Here is a 20872-nt window from a genome sequence, read left to right as displayed (position 1 = left end):
TTAAAAAGAACTAGATAGGGGCGCCTGGGTGACTCAGTCATTAAGCGTCTGCCTTCGGCTCAGGTCATGGTCCCAGGGTCCTGGGATCGAGCCCCGCGTCAGGCTCTCTGCTCAGCGGGAAGCCTGCTTCTCCCTCTCCTTCTCCCCCTGCTTTTGTTCCCTCTCTCGCTGTGTCTCTCTCTGTCAAATAAATAAATAAAATCTTAAAAAAAAAAAAAAAAGAACTAGTTAAAATGCTTAAAGACAACACAAAGTGGACATCTATCAGATGAGGAGAGATTCTGCGGTAAGAAAGAGAAAAGCATCCCTGACATTTGGGAGAGCTGGCCCAGTGCTCACAACGAGGTGCGGCCATTTTCCTGTTGAACATAAACAATCACATAGAGTATCAACATCAGACAAGGTTACCCTGTGACCATGCCTGAGCAAGACAAAAGCAAGACCACTCTGTAATCATCTCTGAACTGTATTCATTTGCTGGAAAGTCGTAACAAAGTACCACAAACTGCATGGACTGAATAACAGAAAGTTCTTGTCTGGCAGTTCTGGAGGGGGCAATCCTGTGATCAAGGTGTCTGCAAGACCCACTTCCTCTGAAGGCGCAAGGGAAGGGCCTGTTCCATCCTGTCTCCTACTTTCTGGTAGTTCCTGGGTTTGTGGCAGCATAACTCCAACCTCTTCGTGGTGCTCTCCCCGTATGTGCATCTCTGTGTCCACATTGCCCCTTTTCATTAGGACACCAGTCATATTGGTTTAAGGGCCCAGTGCACTGACCTCATCTTAACTAACTGCATCTACAACTACGCCATTTCCAAATAAGGTCACATTCTAAGGTATTGGAGGTTAGAACTTTAACATATGAACTTGGGGGGCACACAATTCAACCCCTAACCCATGAACTTGGGCAAAAATGAGGACATTGTCCAAACCATAAAAATGATCAAACATCCCCTCTATTTGTTTTCGAGGGCTGCTAAAACAAGTTACTACAAGTTTGGTGGCTTAAAACAACAGAAATTTATTATCTTACAGTTCTGGAGGACAGAAGTCTGAAATCAGTCTCACGGGGCCAAAATCAAGGTGTGGTCAGTGCGGTGCTCCCTCTAGAGGCTCTAGGAAGGAATCCATCCCTTGCCTCTTTCAGGTTCTGGTGGCTGTTAGCATTCCTTGGCTCATGGCCACATCTCTCCAATCTTCAGTGCCAGCATCTTCAGATCTCTCTCAGCTCTATCTTCACATCCTCTTCTCCTAAAAAAGACAGAGACACAGAGACAGAGAGAGGGTATGTGTGAACCTCTACCTTTCTTTTATATGAACATTTGTGATTATATTTAGGGCTCACCTGGATAATCCAGGATATTCTCCCCATCTCAAGATCCTTTACTTAAGCACAACTGCAAAGACCAGTTATCCATCTAAGGGAACATCCGCACGTTCCAGGGATTATGATCTGAGTCTTTGGCAGCCATTATTTAGCCTACTCTGCCCCCAACCCTAGCTACTGAGGGTGACTACTACTTCTTTATCAATTACAGCCTTAATCTCACTCTATTCCTACCACATTCTACTTAAGATATATTAAAATATGCAATCATATACTTGCCTTCACTTCCAGAAAGCATCTAATTCAGAGAAAAGCCCCACTTCCTTGAAACCTTCTCAAAACCACTTGACCCAGGTGCAAATCCTATAATAAGTACTTTGTAACACCTCTGATAAGGGCCTCACAGCTCCATAAAGTATGGTCTCTCTTTGTTGCAACAAGTCACTAAACCCAACTTTGTTCAACTACAGTATATCCATCGTGGTATTTAGCTAGAGAAAATTAACAATAGCATAAAAACTGTAAGATATATCACAAAGAAGAAAAGGCCTAAGTTTGTCTACACAGGAGTGACATCATCAAAAAAATGGCAGAGTCAGATTCTCCAAAAACCCCTCTCTACCATAAAAGCAATAAGAACACTGGCAAAAATTGTCAGAATCAACTACTTCAGAATGTTAGAAATTAACCAAAAGTTTGCAGCAATTGGGGGAGGGGGAGTGCTTTGTTTTGTTTTGTTTTGTTTTGTTTTCAAGAAAAACAATGACTCTTGGGGCACCTGGGTGGCTCAGTCGGTTAAGTGGCTGCCTTCAGCTCAGGTCATGATCCCAGGGTCCTGGGATCGAGCCCCGCATCGGACTCTGTTCAGCGGGGAGCCTGCTTCTCCCTCTCCCTCTCCCCCTGCTTGTGTTCCTGCTCTCGCTGTCTCTCTCTGTCGAATAAATAAATAAAATCTTAAAAAAAAAAAAAAGAAAAAAAGAAAAACAATGACTCTTGATAAGAACAGTGAGCTTTGTGGCATTTTAACTTGCCCTAGTCCTGTTCCATGCTCTCCAGCCCATAATAACCTTGAAAACTAATGGCCCCAAATCACTAACAAATCACTGGGAAAGCCAGCGGCCCAGCAGCCACTGGTAGAGTCAGAACAGGGTTGGAGCTTTCCAGAGCCCCAATCTCAGAGAATCATCATTACTTGATCTGTCTGGAAGTCCCCTGGAAAACCCCACTTGTAAGGCTCATCCTTATTTGACCTGGCTCAGAGCTCAGCCAGTGTGAACAGTCTTTTTTTTCCCCCCTAGGAGCTTTTGTCAAAAGCAGTAAGTAGCAATTATTTACCATTTTAGCTGCCTGAAAGAGAAATAAGTTTGGACAAACAACAAGCTGACCAAAACACTTGAAAGGAAAAGCTGGAGAAAGAGAATTCCACAGAAGGCTTGGACAAGAAGGCTGTGCACACACCGAGGGCTGTATGCATGATCAGGAAAGACATGAGATGAGAAGGCCCTAAGTGATCACCGCTGGCTCACCTTGAGGCTCCCTGCAAGCAGGAAGTGAGGGTCAAGGCATCGCTGTAGATGCTGGGCTAGGTAGTGAAAGTGCACCCCAACATGCATACAGAAGCCCTTGGCCAAGCCTGGGAGACTTTCTGGTTCGGGCATTCAAGGAAACCTCTGTCCAATCAAGGGGTAACCACTAAGCTGAGAAGAAGCTTCAGGGGCCACAAACAGCAAAAAATACAGAGACTATAGAGTTAGTCTAGGAGAGTCACTAAACAAATAAACAACAGTAACAAAAGCAGAAAAAACAACAAACCCTGGGAAGAAGGGAGAATATGATTTCAGGAGTTGTCACATTATGTTATTTAGAATGCCCAATTTCCAACAATAAAACCCATAAGACATGCAAATAAACAAGGAAGTATGGCCCTTACATACACACACTCACAAAAATGTCTGAGGAAACGGTCCCTGAGGAAGCACAGGTGTTGGACTTGCTGGACAAAATCTTTAAATCAGTTCTTTTAAATGTGTTGAAAGAACCAAAGGAAACCACATCTAAAGCAGTGGAGGAGGAGATGCCTGAGGTGCTGGCAGCAAGAAGGTAGACCAGGAGAGCCCAGGCTCCAAACCCACCACAGAAATGCCGATTTCATGAAAGATGACTTCCCAAATCTCCAGAGGGAAATGAACACCCATAACTATAATATCCAAAGAACAACAGGCTGAATATCAGGAGATCGTCAACGAGACATATTAAAATCAAACTGTCCAAAGTCAAAGATAGAATTTTGAAAGTAGCAGGAGAAAAGCTACTCACCACCTACAAGGGAATCCCCATAAGGCTGGGAGAGGATTTCTCAGCAAACCCACGAAGGCCAGGAGATAGAGAGAGGATGCATTCAAAGTGCTGAAAGGGAAAAGAAAAACAAAACTGTCAACAGACAATACTTTACCCGACAAAGCTGTCCTTCAGAAATGAAGGAGAGAGAAAGACTTTCCTAGACAAACAGAAGCTGAGGGAGTTCATCACAACTAGACCTGTCTTCTGAGAAATGCTAAAGGGAGTTCTTCATGTTGAAATGAAAGGACACTGAGCAGAACATGAAAACATATGAATGTATAAAACTCTCTGGTAAGGGTAAGCACACAATAAAATTCAGAATACCCTAATTCTGTAATGGTGGTGCATAAATCCCTTTTAATGCTGGCATCAAAGTTAAAAGACTAAAGTACTTAAAATAACTATAGCTAAATAATCTGTTCATGGGTACATATTATAAAAAGATGTAAATAGTGACATCAATAACAAAATGGGGCAGGGGGAGTAAAAGCGTAGCGTTTTTGTATGTGAGAGAAATTTAGTCATCAGCTTAAAATGAACTGTCATAACTATGTTTTATGTGAGCCTCGTGGTAATCACAAAGAAGAAACCTGTAGTAGAGACACAAAAGATAAGGAGAAAAGAATCAAAACATAACACTATAAAAAAGTCATCAAAACACAAAGGAAGACAACCAGAGGAAAAAAGGAACTACAAAACAGTCAGAAAAGAGTTTTTTACATGGAGACAGTCTACGTTTTTGCCTATCAGTAATTATTTTTAAAGTAAGTGGATTAACTTACCCAATCAAAAGACACAAGTTGGGTGACTGGGTAGTCAGGGAAGGCCTCTCTACACAGGTGGCAGTGAAACAGAGTCCTAACTGAAGGGATGGAACATGCCATGCAGATTTCCGTGGGAAGTGCATTCTAGACAGAGGGAATGGCCAGTGCAAAGATGAATGGGAAAGAGCTTGTTGGGGAGGGAGATGAGGCAGAGCTACATGCCATATAGGGTCTGGAGCATAGGAGGGGGAGTTGGAAGTGTCTCCTAAGACAGAAGCTTCTGGGGCCTTAATGGTGTGTGAAGGGTCAAGGATTGATTGGTGTTGTGAAAAGACCACTCTGGCTGCCGTGTGGAGAATGGACTGGAGGGTAGGGGTGCAGCACTGAGAAGACCAGTTCAGGGAGAAGGGGAGAGACAAGGGTTTCGTCCCTTGTGGGAGCTAGGAAAACAGGGAAGCAAGCATATTTAAGAAATATTTTGGGGGACTCCTGGGTGGCTCAGTTGGTTGAGCGACTGCCTTTGGCTCAGATCATGATCCCGGGGTCCTGGGATCGAGTCCTGCATCGGGCTCCCTGCTCAGCGGGGAGGGACCCTGCTTCTCCCTCTGTCTGCCGCTCCCCCTGCTTGTGCGCTCGCTCTCGCTCTCTCTGACAAATAAATAAATAAAATCTTTAAAAAAAAATTACTTAAAAAAAAAAAAAAGAAAGAAATATTTTGGAACCAGAGCTGAGAGATCTGCTAACACACTGAATGTTCGTTTCCTAGCAAGAGTTTTTTTCTCTGTTCCTTTTAGAGACTTAATTCTTCCCTAATCTATTTGTAGAGAGAGCAAATGAGGGCATTTTTAGAAAGTCTTCAGAAGTGAAAGCTGGAGAGATGAGGTTAAAGGCCCCTAACCTGGACTCTCAAAACTGAAGCATGGCATATCCACAAAAAGAACCACACAACGGGACGCCTGGCTGGCTCAGTCGGTTAAGCGTCTGCCTTTGGCTCAGGTCATGATCCCAGGGTCCTGGGATCCAGTCCTGCCTCGGGCTCCTTGCTCAGTGGGGAAGCTGCTTCTCCCTCTCCCCCATTGCTTGTGCTCTCTCTCGCTATCTCTCTCTCTCTCTCTCAAATAAATAAGTAAATAAAATCTTAAAAAAAAAAAGAACCACACAATAATATTCATGGCAGTTTATCCATAATAGCCCCAAAGTGGAAACAACCCATATGCTGATCAACAGCAGAATGAACAAATAGATTCTGTGTATCCCTACAATGGACTACTAGGCAACAATGAAAAAGCAAAGTGGGCTGCATCTCAAAAGCATTATGTTTTGCCAAAAAAAAGCCAGACAAATAAGAGAACATACCAATGATTCCTCAGTTCATTTAACTGGTAGTGACAGAAACCCCCACAGTGGACTGGAAAAGGGGTAGGAGGTAACATTCTGGAAAACTGGAAATGTTCTATATCTTGATCTATATTTAGATCTGTAAAAAAGTCATGGGTCACCAGTGATAAATCCTGAGGAGAACACATGCCCCCTGATATGAAGTCACGAGAAGGGCACTTCCCCCAAATCCCTAACTCCAGTGCAAACATGAGCAAAACGTCACAGAAACCCAAACTGAGGAACCGCCTACAAAATGCCTGAGCAGTATTCCTCAAAGCTGTCAAGGCTATGAAAAACAAGGAAACTGTCACAGACCACAGAGACCTGAAGAGACGTGGTATCGGCATGGGATCCTGGAACAGAAATAGGACATTAGTGAGGAAGGTGAGTAAAATCCACACGGAGGCTGGAGCTGTATTAACCCTCGTGTGCCAACACTGGTTTCTCACTTTTGACAAGTATATTAGGATAGCGCAGCCGCGGACATTAGGGGAAACTCGGGGTAGAGTATACAGGAACTCTACTATCTCTGCAATATTTTTCTGACTAAAAGTATGCTAAAATAAAAAGGTTGGTTTTTTTTAAAAAGCCATTGAGCTGAATATTTAGATTTGTCATTTTACTGTGTGTAAATTAGCTCTTAATAAAAAGTTGGGGGGGAGGGGCCAGAAGCACGTAAAGTGCTCCCTGACTCAGGCCAGCACAGGGCCCAGCTGCAGCCTGTGGGAACCCAGCCAGCAACAGTGGCGACACAGAACCAGCTCTCAGGAAAGGGCTGCTAACTTTTCCTCCTACACCTCCTGCCTGTCCCCAAAGTAGGGCAGCAATGCCACAGCCACGGCAGGGCCACAGAGCATTCTCTCCAAGGGATCTGAAGTCCTCTTCAAAAATCCATTTTCTTCTTGAACGTTATCATTGAAAATTCCAGTCCCAGGATGTGACACAGACTTCAGCAGTCACCAAGAGAGGTGGCTGCTGAGGCCTCTCAGCCTCCAGTCACCCCCAGGAGTCCGCCCTGAGCCTGGCGTGGGGCTGTGCAGAGGGTGAAAGAACCACCAGCTCCGGTCAGGAGGCAGGTCATGCCAAGGCTGCCCAGGAGTGATTGAAAGCATGGACTCCGGAGCTGAGCTGCAGGGCTCAAATCCCAGCTCCACCACTTAGCAGCTGAATGCCCGTGGGCATGTTAACTAGTCAGTGCCTCCAAATCTACATCTGTGAAATAGAAATAATGATTCCTTACAGGCCCTACATTTTTTACATGTTTATCTTTAAAGTAAGGACCCACCTCACCACCTCTGTATCTCTGTAATAGTGGGGATTACATCCTGTGTTCCCTGACATTGGATCTCCACCCCAATATCTTCTACCAGCCCCACCCCCACTAGCTCTCTCAACTGGAAGGCCCAACCCTCCAGGATAAGGCCTTTCATTTTACCCACAAATACCTACTGAGCTCCCTTCCACTGGGGACATGCCACATAACAGTAAGCCAGGCTGGAATCTAGCCTCTGTTTACAGCTTAGATCTCACCCCTCCTGTCCTCCAACACACTCTCTCCATACAGAAGGACTTTCCTTCCCTCACCCCTCACTCCTTGTAACTAACTTCTACACATCCTTCAGATCATACTGAAATGTCACTTCCTCCAGGAAGCCCTCATTGACTCCCCTCGCCCAGCCCATGTCTCCCCTACCTTCCCCACTAGCTAGGGACTCCTCACTTCTGTTTTATTCACTGCTAAGTCGTCTACAAAACCCAGCTCAAAGCCTGGCACCTGCAATCACTGAGTGTTTGCTGAATGAATGAGTGAGAAAGTGAATGAGTGAATGACCTGGGAGAGTTAAGGAAGGCTTCATGGAGGAGGAGGCATTTCATTGGGCCTTAAAGGATGAGTGCAAGTTAACCAGCAGAAGAGTGGGAGGAGAGAAAGGTCTAGGTGTGTGGCCAAGCCTTATGCTTTCTGGGGCCCAAAGGGGAGGTGGCAGTCCAGGCTAATATCTTAGGTTAAGATTTTAGGGCTTGATCCTGTAAGCCATGGGCTGCCAACCCAACAGAGCATCCAAATCGCCTGGGACCCAACTTTTGGACTCTGGTCCCATCAATCTGGATCTCTCAGATTCTAATGACATCCAAGGTCAGGGATCCCTGCTGGAACATCAAGTGGAAAGTCAGAAAGATTTTTAAACAAGGAAGGACATGATTCCATCTTCAGATCTAACACTGTACAGGAAGTGAGGCCAGACAGAAGCCAAGAATGAACAGGATGGCAGAAAGGGGAAAAAGTCAAGAGATTCAGGCTTCCACTGACTGCAGGACAGGGGGGAAATAGTGTGGGTCAGTGATAAGGACGGTGAGCTATGGTTCCACTACTTTTGAAGTTGGTGGAAAATCCGAGAAGTAGGTGTTATCTGTGTATACTAGCAGTACAACTCACCCCTCTCAACACACATGCACAAAAATACACATGCACATAAGCGCACACACACACACACACACTCAGCCTTTCCTTGCTGAAGGCAGCTGTCCATCACAGTGGATTGCAAACATACATGCACACACTAAGTCTGGCTAAGAGATCTCCAACCTTACAAAAATTTGCTTGCACACAACACTGGCAAGGGGAGGCCCGGCATAACACCAATTTCCACTGTATCCACTTCCACAGAACAAGAAGACAAGCAGTGGCTTCTAGAAAGAGCTTCAGGCTCCAATGGTTTTGCCTTTTCTGAGAATCAACTGCTGCTTTCATAAACACTGGGTGGGGGCAGGGGGAGGCAGCACAGACAGGGGCTAAGCTATTGCTCATTATAGCCAAGTCCTGATACAGAGAGGAGAAGGAGAAAGAAATCCAGTTTGTACTATCTTCAAATATCACAGTGTTGTGACTTATAACAGCACCCACTGTATCTTCTTGCGTTACAACTGCCAAAAGGAAAAAAAAAAAATTGAATTACCATGCTAATGTCTTCTCTTTTGGTGAAATCTGTGATTCAGGTACGTGGATATAAAATACATCATTAGTTGCTTTTAAGCTTGTCTTTAATGATGAAAAAACATTGCAGGGCCTGAGGGGGAGACATAACTAAACTCAGTCGCTGGCAGCATTGGGAGCCTCTTGTAAACCGTAATGTGACAGTGCAGTTTCTTTTCTCCTCTGAGATGACAGTTAATTCCAGACCAGGAAGGCTGTCAAAAATGCTTAGTTCTGCTCCACTTGAGTTAATTACCGGCCCTGGGGCAGGCTGCCCTCCACTCCTCTGCTAATGGGGCTGGGCTCCAGGTAAAAAATGCATTTGCAAGAATGTTTTCCTTGCTCCAGATCTAATTTATTGAATATCAAATATTTATGCCAACGCAATTAAAGTGACAACATTGCTCTCCCTTCTCCCCTGCCCCCAGTCAAGGCAAGCCCAGGCTTGCTGACAGAATGCTTTATCCCGTCAACACAGGGTAAAACTTCTGCTTGAGCTTCTAAAAGCAAGAGCTTTGAAACCCTTTAATCCACAAAGTCACCTGGGACTTTACCTTTATCTTCTTTTGTAGGCAGCCACGTGACAGGTTATGGAGCAATGGCTGAGAAGCTGGGGTGGGAGGCAAAGAAACGAGAGGAAAGCCTGACTGTGGCTTCAGTTCCACCCAAATCCACTGTGGTCCTCTGTGCTCCAGACCCCAGCCTGGCTACTACAGTTGAGAGAGACAGAGCAGACTCAGTCCATATCCCCGTCAGTCTGCCGGCCTGACAGACGGACAGTGTGGGGCATGTATAGAAGAGGTTCCAGAAATGGGTCCTTACAGGTCTGGGGTTTCCAAGTCTTAAAGACCATTCAAGACCCCATCCCATCCAACCAGACCTAACTGCAAAGTTTCAGGTCCAGCAAAGCATATTCCATCTTTCCCAAGGTCTAGTCACCCAGCAAGAAGGCCTCGGACTGTCCGGACTCCGGAGCCCTGGGGCATTCCCTGTTGAGAGAGGACCCAGCCCTCAGCATCACTCCCATGAGTCTCTTGCACCACAGAACACATGATTTGACATCTGCCCCAGACAGAAGGGTGGCTGGTAGGATAACCCAGTGAACAGTCTAATCTGCACCCTCCCACAGGTATTCCTGGAAAATGTGAAAAGGAAATGTATTTGGCTAAAAGAGGAAGGATTTTGTCTTTTCTTCCCTGAAGCAAGGGAGCTCAGCAGAGCCCAGGACAGCAGGCAATACTGTATCGCGCCGTATCTGAGATTGTGCTGTACCCTCTGGCTGGGGTTTTTCAAGAACCTTGCTCTCTACACCCACTTCTCCCTTCCTACAATGAAACAAAGACCTTTCCTTGGGTCTGAACTAGGTTTTGAAGGAGAAACAGGTATGCACAAGGTAAACCACAAGCTTAGTAGAGGGAACACAGGACTTTGTGTTCAAAGAACTGAAAATAGATTGATTTTTATTAGAGCCTTGAATTGCAAGGGAGTGAGCCCTGGGACTATAAGCATCAAATGAGGTAATCTAAGTGTGTTAGAAAATGTCAAGTCCTGGATAAATATGAATTACTCTGCACATCACAGAAATATTGGGGAACCGAATGATGTTATATGCATGCTTGCATCATATCAATTGTAGTTGTTATAGGACATTTTGGAAGAAGATGGATTAAGCTTTAACTATGGAGATAAATCACAAAAATATATATCTGTTCATTTCTTTTGATCTTCCCTTTTTAGAACTGTTCACAGAGAATTTTTATGTTTCCTTTCTGTTCCCTTTTTTGGATAAACATACACTACCCAATTTTAATATTTACTGTTTAGATATTCTTGGTTTCTGACCACCATTCTTTACTTTTAAGGCTTTGTGACCATTTTTTATGGCCAGACAATTCTTTGTGTGTGAGTGTCGGAGAAGAGGCTTGGTATTGCTACCCCCCCTCTAGGTCTCCAGTTATCACTCTATTCAAGACATTGTCACACCACCCCTCAACTACTGCCATAATTTCCTGTCTATTCTGCCTCCAGCTTCCTCTGTCTCCAAATCATCTTCCCCTTGGCTGCTCAAATATCGACATCATTTTTACCATTAAGTGTAACTATAGAAGAACCTCTGCTACAGCCACAGTGATAAGACAAGAAAAAAAAGGGGTAAAACTGCTGGGAATGAAGCAGATTTATAATTATTTACAGACAGTATAATTATGTATCAGAAAGCAACAAGAAAAATCACAGAAAATCTTTTCAAACTAATGAGAGAGAGGTCAGTAAAATGGCTGAATACAAAATAAATTAGTATGAAAAAATTGTTTTCTTATATACTAACAATAGCCAGTTAGAAATAGAATTTTAAAAATATGTTCATGATAGGGGCGCCTGGGTGGCTCAGTTGTTAAGCATCTGCCTTCTGCTTGGGTCACGATCCCAGAGTCCTGGGATCGAGCCCTGCATCAGGCTCTCTGCTCAGCGGGAAGCCTGCTTCTCCCTCTCCCACTCCCCCTGCTTGTGTTCCCTCTCTCACTGTGACTCTCTCTGTCAAATGAATAAATAAAAATCTCAAAAAAATAAAAATAAAAATAAAAATAAAAAATAAAATAAATAAAAATATGTTCATGATATATATCCAGCTACTTTGCTGACTTCATGAGAATATATCACAGAAACTTCTGTGTAAAAGTGAATTTTGCATCTTCCACTCAAATCTGCTCCTCCTACAGTGCTCTCTAGCTCAATAGGGGCTCTTCCATCTACCTATTTGCACAAGGCAGAAACCTAGGATTCATCCTTGCCTCCTCCGTCTCTCATACCCCAATCTGTAAATCTGTCATGAAACCCTATCAATCAATATTACCTTCTGTCTGCTCTGCTTCTCTCCGACCCAAATGCCTTCATCGCCTCTCACCTGGAGGACCGTAGTAGCTCCTCACTGTTCTCTTCTGGCTTCCTTGTTCTCTCCAATCTGTTTCCACAAAGCAGTCATAAGGAACTTTTGAGTTTTTTAAGCTAAATCATACCGCTCCCCTGCTGACAACCCTTCACTAGCTTATAAACCCCATATCCTTACTATGTCCTTCACTGCTTGGCTTCCCATGCTCCTTGCTGACTCTTCTACCCACTCACTTCTTCATTTTCTGTACCCGAGGCACACCATCCTCCTTTGGTTTCTCAAATGCCCCCAATCTCTTTCCCACCTCAGAGCCTTCACTTTCCATATTCCATGCTAGGATTAAGGATCACTGATCTTCCTTCAAGAAGGCTAGGCAGAGGGGCAGCACCTCAGTGGCTCAGTCAGTTGAGCACCTGACTCTTGATTTCAGCTCAGGTCATGATCTCATGGGTCATGGGACTGATCCCTGTATCTGCCTCCACACTGAGTGGGGAGTCTGCTTGGAGATTCTCTCCCTCTGCCCTTCCCCACCCTCCCTCTCTCAAACAAATCTTAAAAAAAAAAAAAAAAAAAGGGCTAGGCAGAGGGAGGGGGCCTTAGTCCTTGTCAGAGATCTCCCTGACTCCTTGGGCCTCAGTTTCCCCACCCATAACATGAACTGGTTGAACTAGAGGTTCTCTCTGGTAGTCTGCGAGCTGAAGATTCAGTAAGAGGAGACAGCACTGATGGAGAAAAAGAATGGGAAGTAAGGAGTGAATAGAGAGGAAATAGTCCTAGGGAAGACAGCAGAGAAAGGAAAGCTAGAAAAAAAATAAGCAACCACTTTCAGTATATTTAAAAAAATTTTTTTTTAAAGATTTATTTATTTTAGAGAGAGAGCAAGAACAAGAGTGAGAGTGTGTGTGTGAGTGGAGGGAGGGGCAGAGGGAGAGAACCTCTCAAGCAGAAACCCCTCCCGCCCACTGCTGAGCGAGGAGCCCAACATGGGGCTCGATCTCACAACCTACGAGATCATGATCTGAGCCGAAACCAAAAGTTGGACACCCAACCAACTGAGCCACCCAGGCACCCCATCGGTGCATTTAAAACACTAAACGCCATCACTTTATTTTTATTAGAACAACTTAAGATTACATCTCCACAGGATTTGGGACCATCATAATAATCTTGTCATGAAGAGAGAAAATGCAAGCCAACTTACGATATTTAAATATTTAATACATGCACTATACTAAAAACTTGATTCCATTCCATGAAAATAATTCACATCATCCAAAGCCAAGGAGAAAAAAAACAAAAACAAAAAACCTCACTCATCCATGTAAACAGTTTCTAGGTAGCCAAAGGAAGGGACGCACTGGCTGCTTCTGCTCCTGGCTTCCACAGAGACTCATGGGTGCCTACTCAGCTCTCCTCTCTTCCTAGCACAACTGTGGTTTCATTCAGAAAAGCAATGTACCCAATTAAAATGCTACATTTCCCAGCTTCCTTTGCCAAGAGGGGTGGCCACGGAGCATCGTCTGGCAAGTGACATGTAAGAGTAAATTACAGAGAAATGTCCCTAAAGGCAGGCGTGCTCCGCTGGCACGTGTGCTTTTTTATGCTTTCCTCTTCCTTCTTCCACCATCTTGTGACCTTGAGGTGACCATAAGGGACAGGCCAAGAGAATCAGAGACCTCTCTTTAAATCCCAGCTCTAGCACCTGCGAACTCTATGAACTTGGGACAGTTCATTTAACCGCTCTGGGAGCCTCACTCTGGTCTATCAAATGGGAGTCATAATGCCTCACTCACGATACTGTTAGGATTAACTGAAATATTTTATCACACACAGGTGACAGTGTTTTGTAAACTGTATAGCTCTAAAAAAGTACTAGGTTATTTGTTTGCCTCCCTCCTTGTTTTGTGACCAGTTTTCCTCCTCACTTAAATCCAAAATACATTAAGTTAGAAAGTTGTATTTCTACATGATGTTCTTTCATAATAGGGATACCTATTTCCTTGACATAATACCAGTCCATTATGTTATCAGAGGCCAGAGGTCCTTTTTACAGTCTGGCCACATGCAAATCACAAGTGAATCTGCATTCTCCAACCGTGGACTCAGTTATCTTCTAAGTCAACCAGAAATTTAAGATGCACCATCCTTTAAAAATACTTATTTTTTCAAAAGTGTGGGTCTATTTTCTTGAGGATTTGAGGGGTCCTACCAATCCATATCCTCCAATTTTAGAAATTCTTCTTGAATTATTACATTAATAATGTCTTCTCTTTCTTTGCGTTTTCTCATTCTTGAACTCTTATTATTTTGGATGCCGGACTTCTTAGTCTGTTTCTCTAATTTTCTTATATGTGGATAAGATCTCTTATCTTTCTTATCTATGTATCAGGCAAAGGACCCTAAAGGCACAGAAACCATCCCTCCTACAAGGCAGTGGCAAATTAAAAATAATATACTTCCCCAGCACACAAACCACAAAACCCAATCACTTGGATACTTTTAAGTGTCCTCTAGATAACATTTGGGCTAAAGAGGAAAAATCAAAACTGCAAATAGGCAATGTAAAAAGCAACGAGGGGCGCCTGGGTGGCTCGGTCATTAAGCATCTGCCTTCGGCTCAGGTCATGATCCCAGGGCCCTGGAATAGAGCCCTGCATCGGGCTCCCAGCTCAGCAGGAAGCCTGCTTCTCCCTCTCCCACTCTCCCTGCTTGTGTTCCCTCTCTCACTGTCTCTGTCAAATAAATAAATAAATCTTTAAAAATAAATAAATAAATAAATAAATAAATAAATAAAATTAAAATAAAAAGCAATGAAAATCATATTAGGAAATCTTATGGGATGAGGCAAAGCTGATTCACAGGCAAAGTGATAACCTTAAATGCCTTTATGGTTAATCAGAAAAACATGAAAGTAGGTAAAATAAACATTCATTTAAATAATCTGGTTTTTATAAAAGATCAAAATAACCATGGAAAGAAATCTAGAAAATATAAGCAAACATTATCGATTAGTAAACTTAACAGTTGGAAAAAAAACAGTAAAATTGGTAGATAAACCTTAGAGCTGGTTCATGAAATAGCTTTGTTTCCACCATCGGAGGAGACATAAACAAATGTTACAAATGCAAAAAGGGAAACCATAAATTTTGAAATTGTAAGAGGATTCTAGGCATAATTATATGCTAATATTTTCAAAACCTCGGTGAAATGGATTATTTTCTGGGAAAGCATAACATACCAAAATTGCCTCAAGAAAAATTAGACTACCTGAACAGACCGATAATAAAGGGAAAAAATCTAACGGAAGTTGTCAAAGTATTGCCTCCTAAAATGGCTTCCAGGCTCAGATGATTTCATTGGCGCGTTACTTCAGCCTTCCACAGAACAAATAATTTCCATGTAACATAAACCCCTTCAGGGCATGAAAAACGATGTAAATCTTACCAGTTCATTTTACAAAGCCAGCAAAACTATTGACATAAGGTTTTGGATGAATCTCAAAAACATTATGTTGAATGAAAGAAGCCAGACATGGAGTATAAATTACATGATCCCAATTATATGAAGCTCAAGGACAGACAAAACTAATGTGTGGTGATAAAAATTAGAGGAGTGGTTGCTGGGGGTGGGGATGGAGGACTGCCTGGAAGGAGCTACAAGGGAACTTTATGGGGTCATGAGAATGTTCCATATTTTGATCTGGGTGACGGCTACTGGGGTGTGTATATCTGTCAAAAATCATCAAGTTGTACACTTAAGATTTGTGCATTTTACTGTGTGTAAATTATACCTTAATAATATACTCTTAGAAAAAAACCTTGTGACCATGACTTAAAAGCCAAAATAAATAAATTAATTAAATAACAGACTAATCTCACTTAATATGTTGTATATGCAAAAGTACTAAACAAAGGTAATCTTGCAATAGATTAGAAGAACAATACATCAAAAAACTTCAAGGTTGTTTCAATATTCTAAGTCTATTAGTATACTAATCCAAATAAGAAACAGCATATCATAATTAATATTGAAATTAGTCTATAAAATTCATTTATTCATGATCTTAATTTCCTAATAAACTCAGGTAAAAAAAGATTATACCTCAGCATGATAAATAATATCGATCTCAAACTGAAAGCCCAAATCATCCTTAACAGTGAAACTCAAGAGGCCACCTCACTAATGTCAAGAACAAAACAAGGCTGGCCATTGTTCTCACTGCTATTTACTATTGTTCTGAAATTTCTAAGCAATTTAAAAGGACCAGAACTAGATATGAATCATAATTATAAGAGAGAAAGAAACAAAAGTATAATTTTTAGCCCAGGATAATATTGTCTTTCTAGAGAACTCAAGAGGGCCAACTGAAAAACAATATTCTGACTGGCTACAAAATAAATATATAGGCACAGTAGGGATGTTCACTGAAGCATTATGATAAAGAACAACTGGAAACCACCTAAATGTCTAATAATAGGAGACTGGATAAGTGGAAGTATACACACACAATAGAATGCTATATAGCAGTTAAAATGAATTGAGTCGATATAAAAATAGTAAGTGGAAAAGAAAATGCAGGATTATATACACAGTGTAATACTTTAAATGTAATGTTGAAAAACAGATTATATTGTTTGGAAAAATACACAAATATAGATGTGAAAGATACCAAGTTCGGAACACTGGCCTCCTCTGGCAAGAGAGGAAGGGGAATGAGACGGGGAGGCATACAAAGGGGCTTCCATTACGGCTGTAGTTCTTTTCTTTTCTTTCTTTCTTTTTTTTTTTTTTAAGGAATAAAAAGCCCTGGAGAAAACACTCCCAATATGCCCAATATGGCACAGACCCAATATGCCACAAATAATTCCCAGAGAATTCCCTTGTGGCCCTACCAGTCCTCCACCCTCTCCCCCAGGCAACCACTTCTCAGATTTCTGTCACGTGAGGTGAGTTTTGCCAGTTCTTGAAGTTTCTTTAAATGGAACCATGGAGACTACCTGGGTGGCTCAGCTGGTGAAGCGTCTGCCTTTGGCTCAGGTCATGATCTCAAGGTCCTGGGATTGAGCCCTGCATCAGGCTCCCTGCTCAGCAGGGAGTCTGCTTCTCCCTCTCCCTCTGTCCCTCTGTCTCTCTCTCAAAATAAATAAGTAAAATCTTTTTAAAATAAATACATAAATACATATATGGAACCATGGGTTTACTTTCAGGCCTTCCATGGTCTCCTTCTGGAAAACTGGCCTCCTTTAGGACACCAGGAGTCTAGAACAGACACATGACAGACTGAGTGACAGTTGAGGACTGCACACCTCAGGGCTCTTGGCCGCCATGGCAGGGCAGGGGTACAGCCTCTCACAGGAAGCTGCTTGTCTCAGGGCACAAAGCAGACACCTAGAGGACAGATACCCCCTGTGACACTTAACAGACTCACCTCTGTTGCCAATCAAAATACCAGTATACCAGAAGGACAATCCATGGGAAAAGACTCCAGGCACCACATAAATAGATGAGGGTTTCTCAACCTCAGCACTCCTGAATTTGGGGCCAGATAATTCTTTGTTTTGGGGACTGCCCTAGGCATTGCAGGGGGTTTAGCAGCATCCCTGGCCTTCCCCCACTAGACACCAGTACTGGGTCCCCTGTGCGACAACTAAAAATATTTCCAGACATTACCAAATATCCCTAGGGAACAAAACCGCTCTTGAGAACCACTGTGATAGAAAACAGATCAGATAGAGAGGTGGAGGAGAGTTGGGTTTTTTTCTTTGATTTATTTTTTTACTTAGGAATAAAATCATCAAGATATGAGCATTTGTATTTGAAGAAGCAACGGAAGAATATCGAGGACATGAAGGAAGGCCTGCATGGTTAGGGAGCACACCATATTCAAGGGTGAGAAAACAATATTACAGATCTATTGATTTTGTCAAAGTAATGTGTAAGCTTAATGGAACTGCAATTAAAACTTGGCTGGAAACTTTCTGGAACTTAAAAATGTTAAGTCTAAAGTTTCAAAGAAAAATAAAAGGAGTTGAATAATAAAGAAAATTTTCAAAAATATAAATAATGGATCTGATCTACCAGATATTAGGTGGGTTGTAAATTATAATAATTAAAACAGTATAGAAAAACAGACATAGCTATGAAAAAAATTAAAAGCCTGGAAGCAGGCCCTAGTCTAGGCAAGAATTTAGTATCAATTAAAGTGACGTTTAAATTCATGAGAAATGTTGCAGAATGGCCAATAAATTATGCAAGAACAACTCATTAACTATTTGGGGCAGGAAAAAATTCAAGGCCTCGCACCATACATCAAAATAAATTTCATGAATCAGAGAGTTATTATTTTAATTAAACTATAAAAAACTAGAATAAAATATAGATTAATAGTCTTCTGATATTAGGAGAAGGCTTTCAAACAAAAGGAAGGACCCAAGAAGGAAAAGATGATATACTTGACTACACAAATATGCCGACCTTTCATACATCAGCAAGCACTATAAACAAAATTAAAATTCAGAAAAACTGTCACCTAACAACATAATATTGAAGATTTCTTCTGCTAAATACAATATGAAGAGGACAATAGGTCATTCCCACTTTTTAAATGGACAAAAGGACACACCATGCAATTCACAGGAGATGAAAGAGAAATAGCCAAAAAAAATTAAGAAGTTAATCTCACTGGAAATTCACATTATGCAAATTAAAATACTGAGACATCATTTTTTTTTTTAAAGATTTTATTTATTTATTTGACAGAGAAAGACACAGCGAGAGAGGGAACACAAACAGGGAGTGGGAGAGGGAGAAGCAGACTCCCCGCCGAGCAGGGAGCCCGATGTGGGACTCGATCCCAGGACTCCAGGATCATGACCTGAGCCGAAGGCAGTCGCTTAACCAACTGAGCCACCCAGGCGCCCTGAGACATCATTTTTTACCTATCAAATCGGCATGGATTTTTTAAAGTAACAGCCAGCATTTGGGAATTTCCATATCCTCTAAAGAGAGCATTGGTTTATGAACCTTTCTGAAAAGGAATATGACTATTTTTAAAGGCCTACACCTGAGAGTTTCCCATTTATACCTCCAGCCCAGAACTCACCCTGAATCCCACAGCTGCACATCCAACTGCCTCCCAACACTGCCACCAGGGTATCCAACCAGTGCCTCAAACAAACCATGTCCAAAGCCAAGCTCCTGATTTCCTACTGCCCTCTGTGCCTCAAAGCTGTTCCTCCTAGTGTCACCTCCATCTCAGGAAAAGGTAACACCCACCCTTCCTGTTGCTCAGACCTAAAACCTTCATGTCATCCCCGACATCTTTCTTTTACTGACATAAATCCTGGGGCATTATGTTTCAAAGTAGATGCAGAATCCAACCCTTTGTTGCCACCTCCATCACCAACACTCTGGTCTGAGCCACCATCATTCCTTACCCAGACCATTGCAGTAGCCTCTTTCCTCGCTCTGCCTCCACCTGTGCCGTCTCCCACATTACCCTCACATGGCTGTCAGAAGGATCCTTTTGTAGCCTAAGTCAAATTAAACCACTCCTAACTCGCAACCCTCCACTGGCTCTCTTCTCAGAGAAAAGCAAAGCCATGTAAGAGTCTATAAGACTGTGATATTGCAATTTGTAAGAAAAATCTATATTTGGTCATTCAGATAACGAAAATATATTTTTTAATTTTTTATTTAAATTCAATTTAGTTAATATATTTTGTATTATTAGTTTCAGGGATAGAAGTCAGTGATTCATCAGTTGCATATAACATCCTGTGCTCATTACATCAAGTGCCCTCCTTGATGTGCATCACCCAGTTACCCCATCCCCTCACCAACCACCTCTCTCAATCCTTTTTCCTATAGTTAAGAGTCTCTTATGGTTTGCCTCCCTCTCTGTTTTCATCTTATTTTATTTTTCCTTCCCTTCCCCTATGTCCCTCTGTTTTATTTCTTAAATTCCACAGATGAGTGAAATCATATGGTATTTGTCTTTCTCTGACTTATTTTGCTTAGCATAATACCCTCTAGTTCCATCCAAGTCATTGCAAATAGCAAGATTTCATTCTTTTTGGTGGCTGAATTACTCAGCCACCAAAAAGAATGAAATATATATATATTTTTTCATGTGTCTGTTAGCCATTTGTATGTCTTCTTTGGAGGAATGTCTACTCATGTCTTCTGCCCATTTCTTGATCACCAAAAAGAATGAAATATACATATATATATATATATATATTTCACATCTTCTTTATCCATTTATCTGTTGATGGACATCTGTGCTCTTTCCATAGTTTGGCTATTGTGGACATTGCTGCTATGAACACTGGGGGGCATGTGCCCCTTCAAATCACTATGTTTGTATCCTTTGGATAAATACCTAGCAGTGCAATTGCTGGGTCGTAGGGTAGCTCTATTTTTAACTTTTTGAGGAATCTCCATACAGTTTTCCAGAGTGGCTTCACAAATTTGCATTCCCACCAGCAGTGTAAGAGGGTTCCCCTTTCTCTGCATCCTTGCCAACATCTGTTGTTTCCTGAGTGGTTAATTTTAGACATTCCGACTGCTGCGAGGTGGTATCTCATTGTGGTTTTGATTTGTATTTCCCCAATGCTGAGTGATGTTGAGCATTTTTTCATGTGTCTGTTGGCCATTTGAATGTCTTCTTTGGAGAAATGTCTATTCATGTCTTCTGCCCATTCTTTGACTGGATTTTTTTGTTTTTTGGGTGTTGAATTTGATAAGTTCTTTATCGATTATGGATACTAGCCCTTTATCTGATAAGTCATTTGCAAATATCCTCTCCTATTCCTTAGGTTGCCTTTTAGTTTTGTTGACTGTTACCTGTACTGTGCAAAAGCTTTTTATCCTGATGAAGTCCCAATAGTTCATTTTTGCTTTTGTTTCCCTTGCCTTTGGAGATGTGTCTAGGAAGAAGTGGCTGTAGCCGAGGTCAAAAATGTTGCTGCCTATGTTCTCCTCTGGGAATTTGATGGATTCCTGTCTCACATTTAGGTCTTTCATCCCTTTTGAGTTTATTTTTGTGTATGGTATTAGAAAGTAGTCCAGTTTCATTCTTCTGCATGTGGCTGTCCAATTTTGCCAACACCATTTGTTGAAGAGACTGTCTTTTTTCCACTGGATATTCTTTCCTGCTTTGCTGAAGATTAGTTGACTATAGAATTGAGGGTCCATTTCTGGGT

The 20872-nt window shown here is 42.1% G+C and overlaps 1 long non-coding RNA gene across 2 annotated transcripts in view; it reads right to left on the bottom strand.

Annotated features, from left to right (window-relative positions):
- Nucleotides 1-20872, bottom strand: part of LOC135361690 (uncharacterized) — a 120695-nt gene that overhangs the window by 54213 nt on the left and 45610 nt on the right. For both annotated transcript variants that reach the window (XR_010405372.1, XR_010405373.1), the window contains exons 2-3: nt 3641-3730; nt 1031-1248 (exon numbers count right to left, since the gene is read on the bottom strand). This is a non-coding gene — a long non-coding RNA (uncharacterized LOC135361690). The remainder of the gene's footprint in view (nt 1-1030; nt 1249-3640; nt 3731-20872) is intronic.

This window comes from Mirounga angustirostris, unplaced genomic scaffold (assembly GCF_029215605.1).
Source record: "Mirounga angustirostris isolate CCGP_5_RB_7025 unplaced genomic scaffold, mMirAng1.0.hap1 SCAF_10, whole genome shotgun sequence".
Classification (NCBI taxonomy): Eukaryota; Metazoa; Chordata; class Mammalia; order Carnivora; family Phocidae; genus Mirounga; species Mirounga angustirostris.
This window is presented reverse-complemented; position numbering and strand designations above follow the sequence as displayed.